This window comes from Palaemon carinicauda, chromosome 39, assembly GCF_036898095.1.
Source record: "Palaemon carinicauda isolate YSFRI2023 chromosome 39, ASM3689809v2, whole genome shotgun sequence".
Taxonomy (NCBI): Eukaryota; Metazoa; Arthropoda; class Malacostraca; order Decapoda; family Palaemonidae; genus Palaemon; species Palaemon carinicauda.
In genome coordinates, this window is record NC_090763.1 from 59,802,777 (window position 1) to 59,810,276 (window position 7,500).

The window sequence follows — 7,500 nt, forward strand, 5'->3', positions numbered from 1 at the left end:
CTTACGTAGAATTCTCTTTGATTCGTTGTGACATTTTCCACTTCAATGGAAATCCAAATTCTTTTGATATTGGAATTCGATGTAATTTTCCTGTGTTTTTCTTTACAATTGATTACAGAAGAATTCCTTCACTCTGATAATGTCCATCATTCATCCTATCTGAAAAGGATATTGCTATTTGTATGATTTGCATTGTTTTTGATTGAAGGATGTCCTGAATAATATCAGAAAAGGCATTTTGTTTCTAACTTTCATTATCGTCTTAAACAAAGTAACTAGGTTTGGTTTGTTGCAGTGATGTCAAGGAGATCAATATGCAATTTTTTTTTTTTTTTTTTTTTTACCAAAAAATATTGTTTTTCATTTTGCAAAATGTTAAAGATGATTCCGTTCAGGTCGGCCCCAAGTAGTTTCGGACCAGCGTAACCTAATTTGACCTTATTGTTAGACTGAATAGTTTGCTTTCGACATGACTTAACTTTCATTTATGATTTTTTCTGAAAAGGATTTACTTTTGATAAGATCTTGATGGGAGTCTAGAATATTTAGTTTCTGGAATTTTATACCCCTTTTTCTTTTCTGCTAAATGTTAGACAACTAGATAGACCATGAAATTTATATTACATTTGGACATTAAAATTCTACTTTATCCTTTTGATGAAACTTCCAAGAAGAGTCTGTAGAACTTAATTGGATATCGATACCTTTTTTAAATCAGTCGATGTATTGCTTGGCAGCAATGACTGATAATAGGCTCTACTTGCTTGACGCATAATCCTAATTTGTTTTAGGTTGATATGAAAAGTCTCGGTATGGGATTAGTGCCGCCAGTAAACCATTTCCTATGAAATGTAGGCGCTTCTAAAGGTTCTTTGCTGCCTCCACTTTTTAATCTTCTACTTTACGCCAGTTCTTACTTTTAATTTTTACTTTATATAGGTTCTGAAGGGCGTCTCTGCCTCATAGCTAAGCCACTTGTCTCAAATTCTATTAAATAAGCTATGTAAAATTGATGTCTGTGTAGTAAACAAGGAAAACGTATGAAGGAAACTTTCATCGTTTTGCTTAAAGAAAAACAAATGTAAAATATTTATAATCCATTGGTTCTATATTAACTTGAAGAAATTATGACTATTGTTAAGTTACTGAGGAAACGTTACACTTATTTAGTCAATGATTATTATTATTATTATTATTATTATTATTATTATTATTATTATTATTATTATTATCATTATTGTTATTATTATTATTATTATTATTATTATTATTATCATTATTGTTATTATTATTATTATTTTTATTATTTAGGTGAATTGTATGATTTTATAATTTGAGAATGCTAGAAAATTAACCTACTATAGTGATAACGATGATATTAGTGTCCTGCCTTCTCCTAAAAGGACTGGAAATGTATCATTCACAGGCATTGGACAATTTTTTACCTTGCCTTACACTCCATTAATGAGATTTCACATCTTTTCTCGTGGAAACAGGACGTTTCTATTACCTCGAACCGAAGCAGGAGTCTCCTTAATTATCTTCAAACTCGAGGTTTCTTGTTACCATTTCCTTCATTAGTATGGGTCCCTCTGTATCAAAGGTCACCCATTCGCCTTCCACCACTCCCCTCTTCCCCCCTCTCCCCCCAGTTTCCATTCCTCCCTCTCCCACCTCTCCCTCCCCCTCTCACCACATTCCTATTTCAACTCCCTCCTTCCTATGTCAAAGCTTTCATACCTCCCACTTCCGTTTCCACTCTCTTTCGTCCTATACGGAGATGACCTATGTTGTTGAGAGAGAGGAGAGAGAGAGAGAGAGAGAGAGAGAGAGAGAGAGAGAGAGAGAGAGAGAGAGAGAGAGAGTCATCATTTGAAGTTCTTCTCATACTAACAGGATTTCATTTCTGTCTTGTACTTGTACTCAGAGAAGTCATTAACGTGAGCCATTGGAGGATAAAAGTCCTCAGTTACTACTGCAGTTTCATTTAGGACATAATTAGATGGGGATCATACACTAATTTAGGGATCCTAATTAAAGTTATCCTCTCTCTCTCTCTCTCTCTCTCTCTCTCTCTCTCTCTCTCTCTCTCTCTCTCTCTCTCTCTCTCTAGAGAGAGAGAGAGAGAGAAATTGATACTATCTAACGAATGCGATGTGAATATCGAATTACGTTCTATCTACTACTAAATGTTTATACTATTCAAATTTATGCTTTAAATTATCTCTCTCTCTCTCTCTCTCTCTCTCTCTCTCCTCTCTCTCTCTCTCTCTCTCTCTCTCTCTCTCTCTCTCTCTCTCTCTCATTAATACTATCAACACATGCGATGTGGATATTGAATTACGTTTTATCTACAAGTAGTATTTTTATAGTATTCAAATTTATGCTTTCAATTATCATTGCATTATCAGTATTTTTGTAGTCAGTTAAATCATAAATATTTCAAATTTATGTTAGAGATACCTTTTACACCTAATGACACCATCTCACATTCAGTTTTAACTGTATATTACACATAAAAGTCAGGCTATATATCAGTTTAGTGAAATCATTGTTACTGTATGGACACGAGTCGTGGTATGACAATGAAACAATATTCAACAGATTTTGTAGATTTTAGGACAAAGCTCTCAGAAAACAGGATTAGAAACGAAACTATAAGAGAGATTACCCGAGTGCCATGTGTGGATGATATCATGGTGAGGGGTAGATGGAGATGGTTTCGGCATGCTCTTCGCACTCCCCGAGAGAGATTGGTTCACCAACCTTTCAGCCAGGCCCCACAAGGCACTGTAAGAGTTGGAAGACCCAGGCCTACATGGCTGACGACTATGAAGCTTGAAGTAGCAGATGATGAGTGGAGAAGTGTTGATTTAAAAGCTCAAGATACCGACGACTGGCGAAATCTAACCGAGGCCCTTTGCGTCAATAGGCAAGAGGAGATGACGATGATATGTATCAGTCATATATGGCCCCTCTGTCTTACCTTCCTTCGTATCTTTTTTTATTAGAAAGATATTATTTCAACTACTTCCACATTCCCTTTAGCTTGATTATAAGTTTGGTATTGTATCCCTATTTTAAAATTTCAATTTGTCTTCCCGTTTTTTCACATAGCTAAACCACTTCATTATACTTTGAGCTGCATTGAAATTTATTCCCTCTTAATCAAAATATCCGTATTCAATATTCAATCCAAATGTTTACAGGCATTTTCTTTTTTATTAGCATTCCTATTCCCAATGAAAGGGTTAGTTCGTCATTATTAGGCATTATGACTTTTCTGTCTCCCCTTCTCTCTTCTGACACATTATTTTCTATGTAACTCGGATACCACGCACCAAACATTTGTCTAATTTTCCCTTATAATATATGCACCACCCTTTCATCATCCTACGGAACTTGAATCATTTTCACTTATCAGCACTGTCATCTATCATGTCCAGCCTGTCCATTCAACTTGCGCATTACAACTCACAAAATGCATGTTGTGTCTTTATCTCTCTTTATCCAGGGCGCTGTTAACCAGTTGGGGAAATTTTTGCATATTGATTATTAAGCCCTATTTACTGTTTTAAACTGTTTCACAAGATATACTGTTTGAATAGCTTTTATTTACCCCAAATGATTGATAATAGGTTTGGCCTCTGAGATTTTTCAAGTATTACGTGAACTTTAAAACTTTTATCCGTCTGTCTGTATCTTTGTTTAGATTTATATTTAAAAAGCTTGAACTTTATTTTTGTATAAAGAAAACAATTGTATAAAAATGACAGCCCTCTTATTTACAAAACCTTTAATGGATCTGTTATGACTTGAATTATTCAGGTCTTCTTCTTTTAAAGACTGAATACTCTGATCGTAAATTGTCATATTTAACAAATATAGTATCAAATTTACATACTATTCTTTAATTAGGAGTGGAGAGTAATCTGATTTAATTGATATAAATATTTCAGGCCTGTTTTTGTTATTTTTTTCTTATTCTGCTTTGTACACCATAAACCTCAAGTTCAGGAGAATCCCGATTTATTTTCGTTGAGTAATACCCGAGGAAGTTCGTAACCACTGCTTTTTGTACCTAAGGGAAATTTAGCTTTAAAAGGGAAATCTTTTGTGTTCTTATGTTGTTGACGAGAGAGAGAGAGAGAGAGAGAGAGAGAGAGAGAGAGAGAGAGAGAGAGAGAGACTCATGCAAATGCATTATAACCGTTCGTATAGCAATCATTGATATTAAACACATGAAGCAGTTGGTAGGCTTCCAAGTTCTGAAGAACTTAATAGACAGGATTTATACATAGACTTCAATATATTGATATTTTATTTTTTACTTCATTACCCTAAATTGAAAGCTTTTACCCTTCTAAGTAAAAAAAAAAAAAACACTGTACCAATGTGCTTTTTTGTGTTTCGCTTTATAAAATATAATATGTATCATGGCTTAGTAATTATTTTGAACCACATTTCATTATCCTACATACTGCACTCCCTCACCTTCCTTTCGCTGCCCCCCCCCCCCCCCTCGCCAACCCTTGCAAGCCTTTCCCATCTTGTTATGAACGTTCTTTGAAATCTAAAACTATCGCCGTATTTTAGATAATTTTAAATCTGAGAACAAATATTTGATTTCGAATTTGATTCCATAATTCCTGCAGAAAGTGATAACAAAATGTATTATAAAACATTAAGTCAAAATATATACATTTTTAGTTTAAACCCGCCGTGTATATATATGTATATATATATATATATATATATATATATATATATATTATAAATATATTATATATATAAATATATATATAATATATATATATATATATATATATATATATATATATATATATATATGTGTGTGTGTGTGTGTGTGTGTGTGTGTGTGTATGTGTCACATCGAGATTTAAAAATCATATAACCTTCTCTGAAACACTGCTCGACCCATCTATGTTTTTTTTTTTTTTTTTTTTTTTTTAAGTACCCTGTGCAACAGGTACGCTAAGTAAACGAATACGATAAATCATTTGACCTCTACGCGGAGAGGTTGTTGACGGGCAGTGAGGCAAGGATGGATGAGGCTAGAGACATCTCGTCTACCATCAACAGCCACAAAATGAAAATTCGGAGTCATCACTATTTTGAGGATTCTGATCTATATTCATACATATTTGCTATGCATATCGTAGCGAGTTCATAAATATTATTGTCTTCACTGAAAAGTAAACATGTCAAGTTGGTTTGTTTTTTTAATAGACTTGCGGCTTAATGGATAACTATTTTGGAAAAAATAGAATTGTTAATCGTTTTTTCCCTCTGGTCGTTAAGGTGTGTAATTGGATCATAAGATATAACAATGACGAGGCCACTCTAATGGCGCTATTAGCGATGATATCGAGCTGATGGTAATTGAACCACTTAAGAAGTATAAATAACGAGTTCTCGTGCATTTCTCTCTCTCTCTCTCTCTCTCTCTCTCTCTCTCTCTCTCTCTCTCTCTCTCTCTCTCTCACACACACACACAATTTTTACTTCGTAGTTCAACTTTGAATGACCTAGGCCCCAGTGCTGGACCTCAATAGCTAACACTCATAAATCCTCTCTCTCTCTCTCTCTCTCTCTCTCTGGCGCGTACTTGATAATTGAGTATGCGTCAGTTCATTTTATGAATTTTAGCAGCAAATTATGTCCATAGTTATTACCCGATCATTGCGGGTCGTAGCCAGGGTTGCCAGGTTGGCCTTTTTCGGTCCTTAAAACTCCAAATTTGTCCTTTTTTTGTGCTAGATATCTAAATTTGGCCTTTTTGAAATTGGTTACCCTTAAATGCTATATTTTCGGCCTTTTTCTACTATTAGGTTGACCTTTTGAAGCTGCAGTTGATCAGAAGTTGGCCTTTTCTCATTTGGAAAATCTGGCAACCCTGGACTCGTAGGTAGGGTGTAGGGAGAAAAAGGTTAAGGAAGAAAAATTGACGAGAGCGTCTAGCATCCTGCTTTTCTAACTAGGGTTGTAGCTTGGCTAGTCTCCCATGTATAATAAAGAACTTTTGTCTGGTTATATATTCAAATATTTATTTTTCGGTCACGTTCACCGGCTTTGCGAGACATATAACTACTCGGTCTCTCCGTCTTTTGGTTCTTTTAGTTAGGGGGAGAAGGAGTAGCCATACCGTTGTGAGAGTGTTTGTAATTAGGAAAGGGGGAGGGGTTGGTAAGGGTTTAATCTGTGTCCGTGTATATGCATATTGTACCAACCGTGTGTCACACGATCGTACATAGTTCATTTTGTGTATATATTATGCTTGTACCTTCGCTCTTCCCTCGCACTAAAATGAACCAGATTAAACATGTCTGCTATTTTCCTCTGTAACAGTGTCTGTTTTTCAAACATGAAAATTCTTGTTGCTTTGAGCTTTTGTATATAAAGGAGAGTGTTTTATAATAAATTCACTCAGTTGCTTTCACATTGTCTTTGAGTCACAACCTTCTCTCGGCTCGTCACAATATCTATCTAAATATTTATCCGGCACTTCGACGGGGCGTGTACACAAGTAATAATAATAATAATAATAATAACAAGTCATGAACACAGGAGGGCCTCGCCGAGGTAATCCTCACCCCACGGGGTTGCAACCATTTAAAAAGACTCGAAAGATATTCTGTATTTGCTAATAGTCCGTTACTTGAAGTTAGCGCTTCACACGCTGGTTCAAGTGTGTTTAGCCAATAAGCTCCGTCCCCCACTTGGCCTTTCTAGACCTCTCGCTTTCTCAGGAAAGGGAAGGAGAGAATAGGTGTGTAATGCAGCGAATGGGAGATCTAAAGAAAGCGAGAGGGAGAGAGAGAGAGAGAGACAGTGAGAGCAGACCTTTTGAACGATACGCAATCGTAGGCCTAAGGGGAAAAAGAGAGGGGTAGAGGTGAGAGGGGAGGAAATAGCGGAGTGCTCTGAAGTGAGGGGGAAGTGCCGTGTGAGATGAAAGGGAGCAAGGGAGAGTGGCTAAGAGAGAGAGAGAGTGGGGAAAGCGAATGCAAAGAAATGAGGGGAAAGCTACCTGGGGAAGGGGTGAGAGGGGTGGTGGGGAGGGGAATGAAGTAACGTCTGGAAGAAAACGAATCTGTGCCTTTAAGTAACACTGGATTCAAGTGCAAGGAATCAGAGTAATCCATCATTATGAATGCATGATTGATAATCATGTGGTATCATAACGTCAGTGATAATCCATCATTAAGATAGGAAAGGTTGATGGGAATTGTGGGAAGGATATCTTATTTTGATTTGTTTTCTTTGTATTTATCTTTTTTTTTTTTTTTCGTCTGTAATGGTTTATATGTACAGTAGATGATAGTGTTCTTTGTTTTCTATTAGAGGTTTGAATGTTTTCTTACAAAGCTCACCAAAAAGTAGTAGTTGAATCTGTTGAGAAAATTGCCTACTTTCCAATGTTTTTTTTTCTCAATCGTACTTTCAGAAAAGATAGTTTTATATATCCAGTATATATAT

At 35.7% G+C, this 7,500-nt stretch overlaps 1 protein-coding gene across 6 annotated transcripts in view; it reads left to right on the forward strand.

Moving 5' to 3' along the window:
- Positions 1-7,500, forward strand: part of LOC137631213 (EGFR adapter protein-like) — a 1,066,467-nt gene that overhangs the window by 574,800 nt on the left and 484,167 nt on the right. The gene's annotated exons all lie outside the window — the stretch shown is intronic.